Source organism: Crotalus tigris, unplaced genomic scaffold (assembly GCF_016545835.1).
Source record: "Crotalus tigris isolate CLP2741 ecotype Arizona unplaced genomic scaffold, ASM1654583v1 scf7180000018818.712119, whole genome shotgun sequence".
Taxonomy (NCBI): domain Eukaryota; kingdom Metazoa; phylum Chordata; class Lepidosauria; order Squamata; family Viperidae; genus Crotalus; species Crotalus tigris.
In genome coordinates, this window is record NW_024097211.1 from 497,785 (window position 1) to 519,143 (window position 21,359).

General features: G+C 37.2%; 1 protein-coding gene across 13 annotated transcripts in view; it reads right to left on the reverse strand.

Annotated features, from left to right (window-relative positions):
* Positions 1–21,359, reverse strand: part of ESR1 (estrogen receptor 1) — a 260,567-nt gene that overhangs the window by 166,788 nt on the left and 72,420 nt on the right. For 4 of the 13 annotated variants that reach the window (XM_039356291.1, XM_039356288.1, XM_039356284.1 and 1 more), the window contains one exon: positions 5,411–5,549. The exons of 8 other annotated variants lie outside the window; for them this stretch is intronic. The gene's annotated coding sequence lies outside the window, so the exon portion shown is untranslated. Of the gene's footprint in view, positions 1–5,410; positions 5,715–21,359 lie in introns of those variants that run through there. One more of the 13 variants, XM_039356290.1, reaches the window with a different exon arrangement.

Sequence of the window (21,359 nt, forward strand, 5' to 3'; positions counted from 1 at the left end):
CCAAGGACCTGGCAGCTGGCCAGCCCCATCGCAAACAGTTGATACGGGGCACGGGTGGAGGGCGTGGCTGCCATGGCACTGCTGGGCCACCTGGGTGATCTGTGGTGAGCCATGGAGGTAGTGGATGGCCCTGCAGGGCAGGGCAGGGGTGGAGCAGGGGCGGGGCAGTTTTTGGACACTCGGTCTCTAAAAGGTTCACCATCACTGGTTTAACTGTTCAATGCTTCTACAAAGCTGAACAATCCATTTGCTAGCCTTTCCAAACGTGCCTTAAATCTGATCTGGAATACAATATCTTATGGCTGACTATAATCTACAATACTCTCTCCTAAGAAACCAAGCTGGGAAGGAGGGCCTAGATTGGGAAATCAGCATTTCCTGTGTCATAAGAGTTTGACGATTGTGCTCACAAAGGCTTTCCTCATGATGCAGAAATGTGTGTAAAAGCTCTTTGTTTCTAGCAACTGAAAAGCAACCAGATGTGCAGGTAGCATGAAAGTTATCTCCCCAGAGTAGGCATCAATTTTTCCTTTAACCTTTAGCATGGTTATTCTTTCCCAAAAAGCTTTCCTAGACTAATACTACCATCTTGTTCAATTCAGATCTTCCTGCATCTAAATGCAGAAACATTTGTTTAAAGTTGATCTTCTAAGCAAAAGTGAGTGGATTTGCTCTTGCAAATTGGGATGTCCTTTTTTCCCTCTCCAATACAGATCATCTCAACCAGTGGTGGGATCCAAATATGTGGACAACCAGTTCTCTGTGTGGATGCTGCTTCCTGAAGTCCATTCTGGGCCTGGGCAACAAAAAATTAGCGACCGGTTCTGCCAAAGTGGTGCAAACCGGCTAAATTCCACCACTGACCTCAACCTATTCTCCAAATCTGCTTGGGTCCCTCAGTGCAAGTTCAGAGCAGAGTTTGACTCTGGATGGAGGGGTAAAAAGAAAGAATAATAACTAGGGAGGAAGGAAAGTTTCACTTGTCCCCCATTTTGGAAAATACTTTCCCCAGCTCACATTGGAACAAAGGTTTGCCTTTCCTTGTCTGCTTCCGCAAAATTCTATTAATACATAACTATTCAACCGAGTTTCAACACTGCTAAGGATTTATTACATCAAATAACAAGCTACTCCTTGTATACCATTCCACTACTAAGCATCACTGGAATCAGTAGTGTATTTGCCAAACAGTAAGTGCTCCAATCAAATTGTAAGAAAAAAACAAAACCAAAAAAGCTATCCCATTTTTGCACTGACAAAGGTGCTAGTAAAAATGGAACCTGTTACTAGCTATTTGGCTTTTTAATGTGTTGTGTAAACACAAGAACGTATTTTCATCTCTCAAGTGGAACAAATAGGTCCTCAGTGTTTCAGTAACCATTTCTTTTTTGGCAGAAATCTCAATTCACGGATCAGAAAGGATCAAAGAGCAGAGTGTGGTGCCAAAGGGTTACTTATTACTTTAGGATTATTTGTTTGTTTTTCTTTGGTTTGGATTGTTTTCCACCCATAAAAGATGGTATCGCTCCAGGTTTGATTTAGTTTTTCTGATACAACAGCAAAAAATGTAGAGTTCCCTTGCCCTCAACGTCTCAAAGCCTTTCCTTCGAGCCCACGCACACACATTGCTTTAAAGCATCCACCATGCCACTTCCTGCCATAACTTCCTAATTACTAATTCTATCCAATAATAATTTTTCATCTTTCTGGCTTCTGTCACCCTGTCTATCTGATCTTATGTCCTCACCATGAACTTTACTTCTCTGCATTTCCTGTTTTTTTTTTCTGTCTCTTCTTCCAATCTGTTTTGCTACTTACTACTTCTCACCTTATTTCCTGCAAACAACCCACATTGCTTCTCCCAGCTTGTCATTAACTTCTCAGATTTCTCTAAGTCTTTTTATCTGATCCAAAAGGAGGGAAACAGAGTTTTTTCCTCATTGCAGAGAAGAGCTGTGATCTTCAACGTCACATTCCCTCTAGGTTTTTTTAAAAAAATAAATTGTCTAAAAAACTTTGCCTCTCTCAAATCTCCCTCTGTTGACAAAGAAAAAAAGCTACATTTTCTTTTTTTAATGATATTGCACTCCCCTTTATTTTATAAAATAAGAGCAAAAAAATAAAAAAAATCCAATAATAATTACCCCCCCCCCCAATAAATTAGAAATATAAAATGTGGCCCCACCTACTTTGGATTCTGTTTGCATAAATTTTAGAAGGCAGGCCTCAACATGCTAGGAAAACCTCCAATATGGCTGTCAAGTCAGCAGAAGCTATGTTACCTTCTGCCCCCAAAGTCACCAGAATAAAATAAATAATTTTCCCCTTTTCACAACCTGGTATGTCCAGTTGTGCAGGACTTCAGCTCTGCACAGTAGTTCCAGAAGTCAGTGATCATCAATGCAAAATAAGGATTATGAAAGTAAAAGCCCACCACACAGAAGAGCATCTGAATTGGAGAACCTGCATGTCTACTAGTCTTTAGGAGAAAGCTCCTTCTTGTGCTGAATTTTGCACTTTATTTAGTAACTAATAAATCATAATGAAATGTGATTAATTTCTATAAGACAATTTCTGACCTGACATCAATGCTAGAGTTTCTACTATTCCAATTCGATTGGGCATGATACAGATCCCATCAGCCAAAGAGTGTTGACTGGTGAGAATTAGAAGACAGGCCTTCTCTGCATAGCCCCTGCTATGGTGGAATATTGGTGGAATATTCTTCCTTTGGAAATTAGAATGGTCCCAACCCCGTTGGCCTTTAATAAGGCTTTAAAAATCTGGCTGTGTACTTGGACCTGGGATTCTGAATGTGTTAATGCAGAGGTCCCCAACCCCCGGTGTGTGGACCAGTACCGGGCCGCGACATGCCAGCAACTGGGCCGCACAAACAAGTAAAGCCCCATCCGAGAGATGCAAGCAGCACACAAAACCACACACCCTTCGGTCCATAGAAAAACCTCTCTCTACGTAACCAGTTCCTGCTGCACAAAAGGTTGTGGACCTCTGTGTTAAGGGCCCTGTTTCTTGGCTTTACTGTTAACTATTTTGGGTGCTACAAGTATTTTTATTATTATTATTTTAATTGTTTTAAGAATTATAAGCCGGCCAGAGACATTTGGCTGAGATGAGTTGCTATAGAAAGTGAATGAATGAATGAATCAGTGAATCAATGAACAAATCAATCAATCAACCAATCAATAAATGCTTTAAAGACCTTAACAAACCTTAATGAAAACCGTAATTTTCCCTCTATCAAATGTAATGCTTCACAGTACATTAGTTCGCTCAAAGACACAATATTCCACAATTTTACCTAGATATTGCACAATATGCTTTAGGAATAGAGCTATGCATTGTTTTCTTTTCAGTTATGAAAAGGTCTTCTGGAGTTTGTGGGGCCCTATATATGCCACGGGGCTGCAATTTCTTAAGCAGCTATGTCTTTTCCCAAGGGATCCTGAAGAAAGATGCAGTTATGTTAAGAAGTCAAACTCGTAAAAGATTTGCACTCATTCACTCTAAAGCATTTTTTTGGAATAAAATACAAAGCAATGCACAGCCATTCTTATAAATATATTCCAGTTCAGCTGGAAGCAGAAATGCTATAATACATCAAAGCAGTTGGAAGTGAGAATAGACAGTGACATTGCACACATCCAGTTATAAATAATTACTATTGTATAATGCCCATTCTTTACAATATTTATACATGCTTCTTCATTCCAATAAAACTTGAACAGAATATAGTTTAGGGGAGCTGCATTTTATGTTTTTTTAATGGTGTGATAAATGAGTGGTTCAACGCTTTCATTACTCAGTCACAGAAAATAGCTGTCTATTTAGGTGCACCAGAAATCATTAAAAACAACAATATAACAGGATATCAAAGTTCTTTATCCTGAGACAAATCTTCCAGAACTGAAAATGACTAAGTTTTGTCAACTGCTTATATTTTTTCCTGTGTCCCCTTAGTTGTCTAAGTGCTGGTGAATATTCAATAATCTCAATGGGAATTTCCTGGTGATTTTAACATGAACAAAATTAGAGTTGCATAGGCCACTAATTAGCTTATATAATATTTCTGGACGTTTTCTTCTAGACTTTCAGTAATATCCATGGCCACTTGAAACACTATGAAGAGGAATCAGTCAGACTGACACATAATCAGTTTGACAATTAAAATATATTTAAATAGGATTATATTTCCCTTCATCCCTTGTGAAGATGTGAGGTTAGCTAATTGGACAAGAACTTGGGAATAGAGGTCCCCAGGAGTGCTTTACATCTGCAAGAATCTGATTGCTGCAGGTTGTATTTATATATCAGTCCTGCAAGAGTTACTCTGGATATCAATTTGTTTCCAGGCATAGGGCAGAGAAATGAAGACTTTATAAAGTTCTGAAGAGTTTTAATCCAAGACTCATCATGGATTACTCCCTCTCATATTAGATAAGTTAGTCATTTCCTACAAATTGCTGGAAAGATCTTTCCATAGGCCAGTGGTGGCAAAACTATGACACGCGTGCCAGAGGCGGCACTCAGAGCACTCTCTGTGGGCACACATGCCATGCTCTGGAGATAGCAACCGTCCCTCTTCAACCAGCCGCCCGCTAACTCGCCAAGGTCCCACATGGCTGGATGCATCCCACCACAGCTGGTTTCCCTCCCCCCAGTCCCATCCCTTCCAGCCTCCCATGCTCTCCTTTTCCTGGACACGACCCACTGCATCGCCTCCTCAGCTGTCGGCTGGCCATCCAGCTGAGAGGAGCTTCTCTGAACTGCTGGTGGCGGGCTGCAGAGTCCCAGAGTGCACCAGTCAAGGGGCCGGCAGGCTGTGGTTGCTGATGGACACTGTCGGCCCCCATGCGCTCGCTGGCCTCTGTGTGCGTGGGCTGATGATGTCAGGTAGCAGCCCCCCCAGCCCCTGCCTTTCCTTGCCCTGTGACAATGGCACCCCGCCCTGCCTCGCATTATTTATTTATTTATTTATTTATGAGACTTATATTCCACTTTAAGTGCAAGCACTCTCTAAGAGGTGTACACCAGTAAGCAATGTATATATATATATATATATATATATATATATATATATATATATATATACAGGGTAAGGCTCGTCCTGCCTTACCCTGCAGGACGAGCCTCCTGCCCACTGTCCCACCTGCCAGAGACTCCCTGGATTTCCCATAACCCTGCCCGGCCCCCACAGGTGTTCCTCCCCACAAGCAACATCGAGGTGACCACGCCCACCTTGGACACACCCACCCAGTCTTCTGTGACCACTGCAGCCACGCCCACCCAATGGGCCACACCCACCCGGCACCCAGAGATACATAAGTGGGTTTTGGATTGCAGTTTGGGCACTCGGTCTCTAAAAGGTTTGCCATCACTGCATAGGCTTTACCTGTGTAAGAGACAGAAAGAACTTTTCCGGTAGCCATATTGGATGGAGTCTGGAAGCCTCCACATTGGAAGGCCAAGAAGGCATTCTCTCTGCTGGGATTTTACCAATTAGTTACCAATTAATTACCAGTTTTTCTCTCCTACAGCAAAGTAAAAGGAAGAATATGTTATCTTTGAACTTTATCTGTTTATAATTTTAATTATATATTTTTGTAATTGTTCGTTTTGACCACGTACATAGGTTTTTGGCTCTGTTTTCCAAACATTTAAACTGTACTGATCTTAAATGTTGTAAAATACCTTGAGTAATATATTGGCATTGGAAGATTAGAATAATGTTATATCATAATATTAGATTTTGCTATTTTTTTATTTTTTGTCTTATTTGATATATTTCTACACACGCATCTTTTTTCTTCTTTAGTGAGCAGTAGCTAACGAAGTACAAAAAGAATGCAAAAATGTTTTAAAAACATACATTAATAGTAAATCTGTATGTTACCCAACCCTCAATAACTTTGGGAGGCTCACAACAATTAAAGAAATTACAATAAACCATAAAGAGAGAGAGAGAGGGAGGGAGGGAGGGAGGGAGGGAGAGGGAGAGAGAGAGAGAGGGAGGGAGGGAGAGGGAGAGAGAGAGAGAGAGAGAGAGGGAGGGAGGGAGGGAGGGAGAGAGAGAGAGCCTGATGAAGTGAAACTTTTTGCTGCCTCTCACTGAAGGCCTAAGTGAAGAGGCAGACTCCCCTGCTCTTTTAAACAACAACAGAATTGGGGACATTCAGATCTTAAAGGGAACCTGTTTCCAGAAGATAAGGGCTGCTACAGAAAAGGTGTCCTTCTGCAATCTGGAGAGATGACATTGTTTAATCAAAGGAACACGCTAACCCTGCAGGGTCAAATTATCCTGGCAGTCCCTCAAGTAACCGGGGCTCTAAAGCCATGTAGATCTTTATAAATAATCAGTATCTTCAATCACACCTAAAGCACACTGGCAACCAGTACAGCTCACAAAGCAGAGGTGTTACACTGACATCTGGAGGCATGTCCATTGCTGCTTATGCAGTTACCTACTGGACCAGCTGAAGCTAATTAAAGTAGAGAAATCATCTATGCCCCAAAGCAAAGACTTATTGGGAGCAGATAAGGAGATGGATACAGGAAATGACAAAAGAACAAATTGAACTTAAACCCGAAATATTCCTATTAGGCATAATCAATCCAAAGATGGAAAAACAACTTAAATATATCATTATACACATAATAACTGCTGTATGCATTGCATACGCGCAATGCTGGAAAAGGGAAAATATACCAACAAATGTAATTATTATTTGCAAGATACTAGGATGTGCTGAGATGTACAAACTTACTCTAGAAATAAAAGACAAGGAAGTTACAGAATTGTATGAGATATGGGACAGGTATTACAATTAATTAGAATTGAGGAATAAAAAAGTATGAGAAGTAATGTAAATAAATGTAAATAAATGTAAGATATATAGGACATAGTATTGTTAAGAAAAAAGAAAAATGTACTTTGTATTTTGTTTTTTGTAAAGAGAAAAAGAAAAAATAAAATTAAAAAAAATTAAAAATCTGGTGGAAAAGATGCCTCATTTCTAAAGAGGGTGGACAAAAATGTGTTCCTTAGCCTGGAGATCACTATCGTCTCCTGCCAGACTGAAAGGCAGGCCTCTGACACGCCAACAGAGTTTCAACCAGTCAGAGATATCCTATTAGAGCTTCAGTGTGGTATCCATTGTAAGGACCAGTAGAAGGTATTGGTGAACAATCTGCCTTACTGTGTGCATGAAAAGCACTGAATTTCTTATTTCTAAACACATATGTAAGAAATACTAGGAGACTGCTGTTAGATAGCTTATATCTAGAACTGTGTGTCTCATGAAAGAGAGTATCTTTAATAATAATTTAATAATGCTGCACATCATGTAACAGGAGAACAAGGAAAATAGATGGCCATATATCTTTGGCTGTTTCTTTACAATATGTCAAACAATTCTCACTGAACATATCCAGTTCCAGCAATAAGAGCTGTGTAGAAATCCTCTAAGTCAAGAACAATAAAAGCACTTTGTTTCTGGCAACCGTCCATTCCGCTTCTTTTACAGATGCTTGATCTTGAATGATAAATGGTTATCCCGAGAAACAATTAAGAATGATTTACAATAGGTGGATGTGACAAAGTCTTCATTTTGGTTGGGCTTCACTTCATTGTGGCAAGATGAAGTTAAGAGTAATATGCTCCAATTTGGTAGTGGAAGAATTTCAGGCAGTTTAACACGGATTGAAAGACTTAACACTGCAGGCCTTTACAGGCCTGGTCCTCAGAAGTAAAATGGGTTGGCTTCACCAGGATTTATTTCAGATAGAATGAGGTTGTTCCCAGTTTTGGATTCCACAAAAAGGGAGCAAATTATGTAACTATTTTAAGACTCAGGAAATGGAAGAAGTGCTTACAGATAGTCCTCAACTTACATCAGTTCATTTAGTGACAGTTCAAAATTACAACAGCACTGAAAAAAAGTGACATCTCCATGGTCACGTGATCAAAATTCAGATGCTTGGCAAGAGGTTCATATTTATGATGGTAGCAGTGTCCCAGGGTCATGTGATCACCTTCTGACAAGCAGAGTCAATGGGGAATCCAGATTCACTTAACCACGTTACTAACTTAACAAATGCGCCGAGGTGGCGCAGCAGTTAGAGTGCAGTACTGCAGGCCACTTTAGCTGACTGTTCAGCAGGTCAGCGGTTCAAATCTCACCGGCTCAAGGTTGACTCAGCCTGCCATCCTTCCGGGGTAGGTAAAATGAGGACCCAGATTGTTGGGGGCAATGTAAATATACATATATACATATATATATATATATATATATATATATATATATATATATACACATTGCTTACTGGTGTACACCGCTTAGAGAGTGCTTGCACTTAAAGCGGTATATAAGTCTCATAAATAAATAAATAAATGCAATGATTCACTTAACAACTGTGGCAAGAAAAGTCGTAAAATGGGATAAACTCACCTAACAAATGTTTCACTTAGCAACATAAATTTGGGGCTCAATTGTGGTCATAACTGGAGGATTATCTGTACATAATTTTCTGCCCCATATGCCAAGAACAGCTGCAGGGTTTGGCTAGTCTAAAGAAAAGAAGAAATAGGGGAGACATGATAGCAGTATTTCAGTATTTGAGGGGCTGCCGTGAAGAAGAGGGTGTCAAACTGTTCTCCATAGCACCAAAGGGCAGGATAAGAAACAATGGATGGAAACTGATCAAAGAGAGAAGCAACCTGGAATTAAGGAGAAACTTCCTAACAGTGAACAGAAACGCACTCCATCACCAGAGGTTTTTAAGAAGAGGCTAAAGAGGAGAGAAGATCTTGGAGGTTGAATGAAAATTTGTTTAGGCAAGAAATGAATGTTCAGAAACTTAAAGAGCATTTAAAGGAATATTTTGTTTTAAATATGCATAAGGGTACTTCAATGTCAATGGTATGGGATGCAGGTAAAGCTTATATGCGTGGGGTTTTGATGCAAATGAATAAGATTCATAGACAGAAACAGGTGCAGAAACGTAAGGAGTTGGAAGATGAGATTAAATTAAAAGAAAAAGTTTTAATTTCGAATCCTATAGATGAGAAGACTAAGGAATCTATAAAATTGCTTAAATCGCAATTTAATATGTTAATGGCAGATCAGACCGCAACTAACTTATTGTACATGAAACATAACACATTTTGTAATGCTAATAAGCCAGGGAGATGGTTGGCTTATCAATTGCGAAAGAAACAGAAGTTGAGAATTATAGATAAAATAAATTATAAAGGTAAATTGGTATTTCAGAAGGAATTGATTAAGAAATCTTTTTTAGATTATTATAAAAAACTATATATGGGTAGGAAAGTACAGGCTTTAGATATAGATAAATATTTACAAGATCCTCATTTTCCTAAACTAACAGAAGATCAGAAACAAGAAATTAATGGATTAATTACTACAGAGGAAATTGTGACAGCAATTAAAGAATTAAAGTTAGGTAAAGCACCTGGTACTGATGGACTGACATCAATTTATTATAAGACTTTGATAGATGAGTTGATAGAACCTCTAAGGAAACTTTTTAATAATATATTACAGGGTTTAGAGACCCCCTTGTCTTGGGGCAGAGCTTTTATATCTTTGATTCCAAAAGAAGACCAAGATCTTACGTTACCAAAGAATTTTAGACCTATATCTCTCTTGAATGTGGATTATAAGATTTCTTCGAAAATTTTAGCTAATAGATTTATGATTGTGTTGAACCAATTAATACATATGGACCAAACTGGTTTTATAACTGGAAGGTATATGAAAAATAATGTCAGACAAATTATTAATTTAATAGAATATCTGGATAAGAATAATCAAATTTCTGCAGGATTGATATTTTTAGATGCTGAAAAAGCTTTCGATCAATTAAATTGGCAATTTATGCTAAGACTGGTTGAGGAAATGAATTTTGGAGATAAAATTTTACAGGCCCTTCGAGCCATTTATCAAAACAAACGGCACAACTTATAGTTAATGGAGGCTTATCAGAGGTATTCCCAATTGAAAAGGGGACCAGACAGGGTTGTCCATTGTCCCCATTGCTGTTTGTGTTAACGTTGGAAATTTTATTGATTAAAATTCGGGAATCATCGAAGATAAAAGGAATAGAAATTAATAAAAAAGAATATCAATTAAGGGCTTTTGCAGATGATCTAGTTGTTACATTATCTCAACCAACTTATTCTGTAATGGAGTTGTTACAATTGATAAATCAATACGGACAAGTTTCAGGTTTTAAAATTAATAATAATAAGACTAAAATATTGCCTAAGAATATGACCAACTTGGATAAGGAGACTTTGGTTAGATTGACAGGTTTTGAGGTTGTTAATAAGGTAAATATTTGGGGGTTATTTTATCAGCTTCTAATGCAAAACTGTATAAAAACAATTATGAAATGTTGTGGGTTAAAATACAAAAGGATTTGAATAATTGGAAAAAGCTGCAATTGTCCCTCTTGGGGAGAATAGGAGCGATTAAAATGAATGTTTTGCCAAAATTTCTTTTCTTATTTCAAATGATACCTATTTTAAAGAAAGAAGCAAATTTAGATGAGTGGCAGAAAGGTATTAATAAATTTATCTGGGCAGGGAAAAAACCAAGAGTAAAACTTAAAATTATACAAGATATACGAGAGAGAGGTGGACTCAAGGTACCGAATCTGAAATTGTACTATGATGCTGTGGTTTTGACATTAATTAGTGATTGGGTTAATTTAACAAATGCAGATATACTCCTTTTGGAAGGATGGGATTTACTGTTTGGATGGCGTGCCTATTTAATTTATAATAAAAAGGTCGATAGGGTTTTTAAATCTCATATTTTAAGAATTTCTTTACTTCGGGTTTGGAAGAAATATTACAGAAGTGATTCAAGAATTCCATTATGGGCTATTCCATGGCATGCAATAGAAGGAATAAGGAGAGGAGTTAAGATGGATACTATTTCTTATACACAATTACTTAAGTGGGATAGTAAAAATTGGCAATTAAAATCTATGGATGAATTAGTACAAGAAAATATTATTTATTCTTGGTTTCAGTATAGACAACTATCGGAAAGGTGGAAGATAGATTATAAGGTGGGCTTTTTTAGAGAGGATGAGAATTTGTTAAAACAAATCAGAGATCAAAGTCGAACTCATATTAAAAGAATTTATGGTGTGTTAGTGGAATTGGATTCAGAAGCAGAGTTAGTTAAAGACTGTATGGTTAAGTGGGCACAAAATTTTGATGAACCGATTCTATTAGACACTTGGGAGATTATTTTGGTGAGGAATGTTAAATTTACACAAGCCCCAAATTTACGGGAAAATTTTTATAAAATGTTTTATAGATGGCACCTTGATCCACAAAAAATGTCTCGTATGTATTCAAACCTGCAGCCTAGATGTTGGAGATGCGGTTGCTTGGATGCCACTTATTATCATATTTGGTGGTCATGTAAAAGTATAAAAGCTTTTTGGATTAAGATATGGTGGAATATTCAAAGAATTTTTTAAAAAAGGATAAAATTTACTCCACAATTGTTTTTGTTGGATATTGTTTCGGATTGTGATGACAAAGAGATCATTTTAATGTTAAATTTAATTACTGCGGCTAGGTTGTTAATAGGGCAATATTGGAAGAAGGAATCTTTGCCTACTCTGCAAGAATGGTTTTTTAAAGTTTCTTATTTAGTGGAAATGGCAAAAATTTCGGCTTTCTTGAAAGATCAATTGCAAGAGAAGTACCTCTTGGTGTGGAAAAGATGGATAAATTTTATACAATATAAGTATGATATAAGAAAATAGCATCTAGCTTTTGAATAATTTATATTTAAAGTTTAAGATATTTATTTAGAAGTGTAATTATTATTATTCTTTAATTTTTTATTTTTTTTATTTTTTTATTTTCCTTTCTGTTTTTTATATATAATGGAGTTAAAGTATGTTATAATCTGTTTATTGAGTGTAATGATATTGGTTTAAGGTTTATTTGGGTTTAAAAAATTTTTCTTTTAAGTTCTAGTTAAGCCTGTATTCAGCTCTGGGAAGAATGGGGGAGGGTTTTGGGGAGGGTTGGGAGGGATTGGGGAAGGGGTTTTTATTGTAAAATTTTAAAAACTTTTAATAAAAAAAGAAAAAGAAGAGGCTAGACAGTCACTTGTCAGACTGTGCAGGGGGCTGGATTAGAAGACCTCCAAGGTTCCTTCCAGTTCTATTCTATTCTTACTCTATTCTAACCAATTTGATGTGGCTGGCTTCAAGTATGGGTCTGATATAAAAAGAGGGACAGCAATTATAGCTTTCCTTCAAGCATCAATACTTCAGCTAAATATAGTATATAGATAAGCATTTCTAAAATAATATACAACCATAGCTTCCAAGTAAGTGGCTGTAAGCAACAAAACATAGTGTATTAAAACCCAGCCAATTTCCGTTTCTGGTTTATATTGTCTTCAGTTCTTGAGCTTTTATTTTTATAACTATTTCTACATGTTTTCTCCAAGCTCATCTCTGTGATTCCCTCTATACTATAGAATAAAGCATCGTTCCAAAATAGCTGCACCTGGGACTGATCATACTGTTGACAGTCAACAAAACAATGACTAGTAAGACAAATTGTGTGGGGGTGGAATTAGTAGGTAACTAATGTTTGCCTCTTAAGATTGCTGATATGTTGGATCTTGTAATTTTTGACTTCCTGGGCTTTTGCGGTAGTACCCACTCAAAGAAACTTCTACTGATGTCTTTTAATAATGTTGAATAAATCAGTTTGATTAATTACGGAAAGCAAAAAAAAATATCTTGCAGGATGAAGTTGTCATTAAAATTTCCTGAACTGTGAACACATGCCTCTTTTAATTTAAATTCATGTTTAATTAATGTTTAATGAATAAACACAGTGCATTTCTGGAAAACCTTATGTTTTCATGGAGCCAACCATTTTGCATTTCCAACATTCAGAGTGATTTATCATTTGGTTAGTTCCCAATTCATTCTTGTGCCTTAAGAGGAAGTAGCAGATTGAATTTCTGTGGTATTTTTCTTCCTGCACATTACAGCTGGTTGACTCTGCTATCACATGCTATATGTAAATCTTCCTCTAAAGCAGGCGTGTCAAACTCGCAACATTATGCGACGTCACGTAACATATTGGGACTTTTTCCCCATTGCTGGCAATGGAGTGGGCGCAGTTTCGGCGTGATGCATCTGGCCCGCAGGCCGGCAGTTTGACATGCCTGCTCTAGAAGTCCCTGGCAAGCATTACAAGCTTGTGGCTTTTATTTAACCAGATTTTGCATATTTTTTCAGCACAAATCCAAAGTATATATACATGCATGTATGTTAAAATAAAATGAGCACCAAGGTAATTAAAACTATAAAAGTTTAATTTAAAAACGCCAAGCTTGGTGCTCATTTTATTTTAACATGAATATACCCAGGGTTCATATTTTTAATATTATTACACATGCATGTATACATAAAATATGAACATGTACATATATGTGGATATGTAAATGGGTTAGATTCATGCCATGCTACTATAATACTTTATAATGGTCTATACATAATTTAAAAAACAAGAAGAGCTGTGCTGCTCATTAAAAAGTACCATTTTACTAAATAGAGCAGTTGCTCTGTGAAGCCAAATACTACTGTTTGTTAAATCTCTGGATCAGTAGTTATATTATATATATACATCTTTGGATCTCTCTGTTTGAAACAAAAACCCAGAATTGTCTAACCGGAGTGCCAACTAGAATGCTTCCATGGCTAGAAAGAAGAAGAGGTAAACACCGCAGATTCTTTGTAGCCCACACCACTATTTCTTCCACTATTCTACAGTGTCTTCAATCCAGTAGAGGCAGTTTTTGACTTACAACCATAATGAGCCTGGAATTTCCATACTAGATCATAACAGTTGTAAATCAAGGCACCCACATGACCAATCCTATTTTACAAGCTTGTTTTGAATTCCAGAAAGGGGCAGAAAAGGCCGGAAACTGGCAAAAAAATATAAAACAGAGTTATATGACTGCAGAATGCTTCAGCCAATCATAAAAATGAGCCAGTTGCCAAGCACTGAAAATGCAGTCATGTACCCACAGGGTGTGCTGCCATCACAATTCCAGAACCAGGGTCATAAGTACCTTTTGGGAGAGTCTAACATAACTTCAAATGGCTGCTATGTGACTGGTCATTAAGCAAGGACTATTTCTAGAGTTGTAATTTATTGGGATCTATTTGTATTTTTTTCTATTTCTGCTGAAGGGGATTTCTTCAAAAACAACAGTTGCCAATCCTTGCTTTTGTCGTACATTTGACAATCTTTTTGCCAGGATATAGCAAAGCCAAGGTTCTGCCTTTTCCAGTTACACATATAAAATATACAGAACTTAAATTACTAAATACACTTTTCAAATCAAATACCCTTTACTTACAGTATAGCCTTTGTCCCATCTCTGCCATAGTTGAACTGTGTGTGGGGGAGGGAGAGCTAGGGAGGGCAAAGGGATGGCATACAAAGAATACTTGACAACATGTTTTAGATCACAGGACAGGTTTATTGATTATGGCTGCAGATCCTCTTTTTGCTGAGGGCGATTTATGTTCTCTTGGTCAGTATGATGTGACCCTTTTGAAATGGCAGCACATTTATTCTGCCTCAGCCCAGGCTCATTGGGCAGGTGCCTTCTCTTGCCTTCATTTCTTACTGCTCCAGTTCCAGATTCTTGCTTGCCCAAACGTTTGATCTGAAGAGTCAAATGCTGACGAATGAGTTGCCTGAAAGTGAATTATACAGAGGCAAATACAAAACTTCTAAGAGGGACTGATGTGGGAAACATAGCACATATCTGGAGGGAACTTTGAGGAAAACCTTCTTTCAACTGTCTTCACTCATGAAGGTCCAACCCTCCTGACTTCCAGAGTATCTATCTAGTCTTGAATGTTCCCTTCTGGAATGCTAGCATAATAACACGGTTTTGAGGAAAGGAAAGAGATTCAGCAAGCAATATTTTTACATAAAAACTCTCAATTTTTGCTTTCTCCTCTTTCACAGGGAAAAAAAAAGTTTGGCCTATGTCTACAGTTGGAATTTTGACTGCATATTGTGGATTCTTTTGAAAAATACTGCCTTAGAGTTGGCTTGCCTTTTTATGAAATATTTCACAGGAAGTTAAATGTTGTTTTTAACAACATCTTTATAAAACCTTTTTGTTTTATATATTTTTATTTTCTTCCATTCTATTTCTTTTCCCATCCTATCCTACAACTTCCCAATTTCCTTTTCCAACAGAGGAAAATAGATGAAGCTACCATAAAGGTGCAAGAATCCAAAAGCACTAAATGGCAACGAAGAGTTAATTTTTTCTGCCATTTGGAGATTGTCTAGAATAGTGATTAGAAATTTTAGAAAAATCTTTATATTTAATTGTTACCTATCGAATTAATAAGAATGGTATTAATTTAAGGTTGTAAAGAGAATATTATTGGAAGAAGAGAAAATCAAGCAAAGCTATAATGTGGACTTTGGAATACAGAAACTGACTGTTGGTGATTACTTTGTAAACATAAACCCAGATAACACACTGTTTACCAAATATCAAGGTGTTTAAATTTAAAAAAAATCAATAAAATATATTTAAGAAAATAGAATAGCGATTCTTAATCTTGACATTTTTAAGTAGTGTGGACTTCAATTCCCAGAATTCCACAGCCAGCATGATAAAGCACCCAGTGGACATCAAGAAGGACCATGAAACAAACTTCCCCGTATCTATGTTTTATACATAGATGCTTTATTTTATACAAACTCCAATTAACCACACTGGAACTTGTATGCAAAATGTCATGTTAAAGCAAAAAGGACTTCTGACAGTAAGAATCTCCTTTTCATGAAATGCCTGTTCTTACCAATTGATTAGACTCTCAAGTAGTAGTGCTAAGTGCCTTATAAATTACATTGTTCTGTGCCATGATCACAAGTATCTGCCTGTTTGTCTACTGATAGTCATTCCTTCACTCAGCTCTACTGATTTCTGAATGCATACATTCTGCCTGCAAAGCAGTATTTTATTTTAACCCACTGAAGTGCAGTTTCTGGATTTTAATTAAAACGCAAATTACCCTACAAAAGGTACTTTTAAATGCCAAGGTTCTCTCTAAGATTTAAGGCTTGAATTGTTTCTAGTGCATGAGTGGATCTGAGCCCAGAACAGAGCCTTCTTGTCAATGACACCCTCTATTTTTAAACCGGCTTAACTGTTAGTATTTGATAATTACTTTTTGACATGGGATATTGTTCTCATTCAGAATTCTGAAAAAATAAAAGTAAAATCCTAGGAGTCACCCAGTTCCTGGAATCTCATAAAGCATCATTCCTTCTTTGCAAGGCTAGCATGGGAAAGAGTGGTTGGGATTTACTCCATATATTACTGCTACAAAGCAATTGCATTGGGGAGAGTATTCTAGAAACCACAATGATGTTACCAAAAAGAATAATAAGCTATTAACACAAAACTCTGGAGCTGGGGGGGGGGTTGTTTGAAGGCATTTAAAAACATTTTAATTTCACTAAGTTTTTTTCAAATGAAAGCCTTGCATTATTTTTTCATTCAAGAAACAAGTTCCCATACAAGTTCCTGATCAAATATTTTCCTCCTCCTAATTTAATAAGTATTTTAATAAACACATAACATGCAAATTATACTGACAAGAGGCAAACATCTTCATATAGAGCAGTGGTTCTCAACCTGTGGGTCGGGACCCCATTTGGGGTCGAACGACCATTTCACGGGGGTCGCCAAACAAGGCTGTCCACCATTTTTTTCCCCTTTTCTTTGGCCACGCCCCTGGCACCCAGTGATGTATAAGTGGTTGGGGGTCACCACAACATGGGAACTGTATTATGGGGTCGCGGCATTAGAAAGGTTGAGAACCACTGATATAGAGTATCCTTGCCTACAAAGATATTCTTCTCTTAAGTCAATAACATTTCAGAACGTTTGCACAAAAGTTTCTATTTGTCAGTGGAATTTCAGCTATGTCAATTGTTGTTTAAACAGGTACCAGAAACCTATGTATATTGATTTACTGATTCAATTCTTTGTCTGCTTCTCATGGAGCTTCTTATAAAGTTATGGGTTTTGAGAATAAATACAATAGTCCACACTTTCTATGAAATCAGTAGAAATTGTGGATGACAAAGGGAGCGAGTGACAAAACAAGGGTTGCAATGCAAACTCAACCCCTTATGTTTTTGTGTTCCTTTTTGTGATTTTCAGATATTTTCAGATATAAAAGGATGGGCCTTGCATAAGGCAACTTCATCATTTTGGCTTCACTGTGGTTAGATACAGATACCAATCTGGGAATAGAATAACAACTAAAAACGCAATGGCTAAATGCTAACAAGAACTCAGCTTTATGGATTACTTACTTATATGGCAGTGAGCCCACTAACTGTGCTAGTGTAGTTACCCCAAAACACCATCTAAATAGGGATAAAGGCATCAACTGAACATCCAGCATTGGGGCATTCGAGAACATAACCTTTTAGAAAGTTGTTAATGGAATGATTTCTCTAGCCATAGATTCCACACATTTCATATAATTATTACACTCACTTAGAATCTCAAATGCCCTCCCTCAAGCTATAGAACATTTCCACCTTTTTTCATGTAATAAGACATAATAGCAGTTTACATAACAGCAGCTTTTTCCACAAAGCAATTTCCAACGTGTCTAAACTAGTCTGACAACATTTCGGTTATCCATTACTATAAGTGTGAAGTGTACCTACATGAAGAAGATTTATGATGAACCTGGTGGGATACATTTGGTTTGGCCTAGCTGTATCCCGGTGTTAATGGCCAGTGAGTCATAAAAAGGACAGAAGGGAGTTATTGGAGAAAGGAAAGCCTGCAGCATGGAAAAAAACAGTGCAGGATTCTTAACAATAGCCAGGCAAACTGAGCCAAGCATCAGTGGAAAGAAGAAGAGCATTAAGTAAGTAACTAGAATACAGTACAATAAGTTCCAAAAATCCATGGTACTTCCAGTGATGGCGTTTTTGAGCTCTGAGCCAAATCCACAAATCCCATTAGGACTCTTTGAGTAAGGGATGAGGAATGGGATGTTAAATCCCTTTTGAGTGAAGGACCTTTTTCCTCTGTCACAGAAGGCATAAGATTCCCGGGAAGCATAAATGGGGAAAAGGATAGGAGTGAACTCCTATTCTGTCTGTAGAACAAGGAGTTTAAAAAAAATTAATTGTCAAGCATCTTGTAATTTGCTTGCTGACAAGTGTTTTGCATAACAGACTATCAAGGTTTTTCCCGAGCTTGCAGATTCATGAAATCACTAGAAAGATAGTACCATTACCAAGAATAATAATTGGGAATCTATATCACATCTGGAGTAATCATTTTAAAAGCCATCAGAATGTTCTATGTCCTTCCCTTAATAACATACTGTATATGTTCCATTTCCAAAAGGTCATTCAACAGAAAATTGAATGCTATTCTGAGAACAATGCATGTCTCTCAAGGAAAAAAAAACAGACAACCTGAGAGGCACGCATCTGCAGTATAGATTGTTAGCTGTTCATTTGTAAGATTTTAAAAGATAATAAGACAACAGTTAACTTCTGTGAATCTCCTCTCCTCCTCCTCCTCCTCCTCCTCCTCCGGCCTTCTTTTGCAAGAAGCATAATAAACAGATATACTGTATTTCTATTAAATGGTACCTGCCCTTTTCTACAAAAATTATTCATTATTCTGGGCATACTCAAACTCAAAAGAGTTCTTCCTAAATCCCTACTAAATTCCCAACTTTTTCAGATCTTTAGTCACATACTTAGCATTTTTCAAAGGTTTCACAACTATTGCATGAGATTTGCTTGTACAGTATTTCTGATCTCTTACAAATAGACAATGATGCAAACCCTATGCCTGCATGTGAATCACAACGCAAGTAAAAAAACAACAGAGCTTGCAGTGTGACATCACAAGATAAGTTTCCCCATTTTAGCATCATCGTGGATTTGGAACAGATGCCTATGGAAATGTGGGATACAGCAGGAAACAGGCAGAGACAAAGCAACGGACAGGATTGAAACAAAAAAGAGAAAGTGGAGAGAAAGGTACAGAAACAGATGATCATATATCCAAAGGATAGATGAAAGGTTAAATGCAAAGATGACTGAAAGGAAAACATATACAGAGCTGTAGTGGGTGAACCAGACCTATGGAGTGCCATAAACTCCAGGAGTAACAGGGACTCTTGATGATTCATGCTCTTCCACCCAACCTCAGCCTATTTCCAACATACGTTTCCTACTACCCAGAATTGTGAGACTTAGCCAGCACAGAAACTATATTAATAAATAATCATTTATAGACCATTTAAAAATTGCAGCTAATTGCACAAAGGATAATATTGTTACCTAACTGGTAGGAAAATCAATCCTTGACCCAAAAGATCAAGAGTTTTGTACCACAAGTATTTTATGGAAGAGGAAAATGAAGTTGCTCTCCAGGGTTGGTTTTCCCCAGGAGCAAATTAAGAGCAATCTTCTTTTCTAGAGTGTAGCGCAACTCTTATCTCTGTATCCAAAAAAGACTGCATAAAAGACGTGGTGAGTTGCTCTCCCCCCCCCCCCACTTTTAGAAAGGCTGCTCTTTTCAATGTAGGCAATATGGGCATAATATGGACATTGTCAATCTGATATAAAAAATGGCTTCCTAAGGATTTCAGATAAAGATTCCTGTTCAGTATCCAAAGAACCTCTCTATATATTGGTCACTTGCATGCATCTTGTTAATCTTCAGGTTGTGCAGGTCTTTTATGGGATTATTATAGATTAATACCCAGTTGATTGTAACCCTTGTAACATTGTTTATAACATAGGGTTTCAGGCAACAACAGAAAGGATTCTGTATCTACAATTCTAAAAAAGGATTTGTAAAGTCAGGCCCATGCTGTTACCTAATTAGTTAGTTAGTTAGTTAGTTAGTTAGTTAGTTAGTTGCTTTGTATAATCCAAACCTCACAAAGTAGTTGCAACAAAAAATATTTGTAAGTTTACCCAAGCAGAATTGCAGCGACTTCTATGACAAAACCTAGTAACTCCCTATTTTAAATATTCAGCAAGAAGATAACTCAATTCTGTAAAAACAGGTCTAAGAAGTTCTCCCTTTAATGTCCACTTTAGAAACAAAATGTGCTTCTCAATATTAACCAGGTTTTCTGACCAGCTCTTTGCTTCAAGTGCAACTGGGTTTATAACGCCCAACATCTGGCCCTTACATACTATAGTTGGGCTGACCAAGAAGGCATACTTTGTCCTATGCCATATACCAGGGGTCCCCAATCCCCGGTCCGTGGACCAGTACCAGCTGTAGCATGCCAGCAACTGGTCTGCACAAACAAGCAAAGCCCCATCCGCGAGATGCAGGCAGCACACAAAACCATACACTCTCCGGTCCGCAGAAAAACCTATCTCCACGGAACCAGTCCCTGGTGCCCAAAAGATTAGGCATATACCAACAGTTATGGAAAGTATGTTCTGTATACCAACAGTTATGGAAAGTATGTGCTATATCTGCAATCAGTTTACTCTACATTAAAAAACAAGCGAAACCACACAATCGTGCATTACAATACCTGCCTTGATGGTTTATGCTTATCTCCTTTTAGTTCCCTATAATGCTTCAAGAAATGTGGAGTTCAGCCATTTTTGCTTGTTGAGACAAAGAGGAAGAAGAGAGCAAAAATAACATGAGATCAAAAGAGGAAGAATTTATGAACATAATTGAAATGAGAAGAATATGGGAAAGAAGGGATTATTCCATATAGACATCAAGCTTGATCTCTTCTATGGGACAATGAAAACAAAAGTATTTAAGTCTATTGATTTTAACAGAAAAAGATGTATTTGTAATTAGAAGAATAGGATAGTCACGATAGTCACAGCTACTGTTCTATGTAGCTTAAAAAGTATACTTTTCACCTGAAATATATCACATAATTTGCTGGCTATTTTATTCTTGTAAAATCCATTTCCCATACCCAGAAGATAAAATAGATCTAATATATTTTGGAAATACTTATGTTTGAAGTATTTTAAATAAATATGAAGGTATGTGTCCTATTTTATGGTATATAAAGTAGTACTAGTCTTTTTCAAATTTCTATCTGAAGAAAACATCAATGAGAATTAAAATTATAGCTTTTCCACTTCATAGGCCAAACCAGTACACTGGTAATCTTGCCAATAAAGGCAAACAAAGTAAATCAAGCTAAGACTTTTTTAAAATCATAAATCATTGCATGAACCA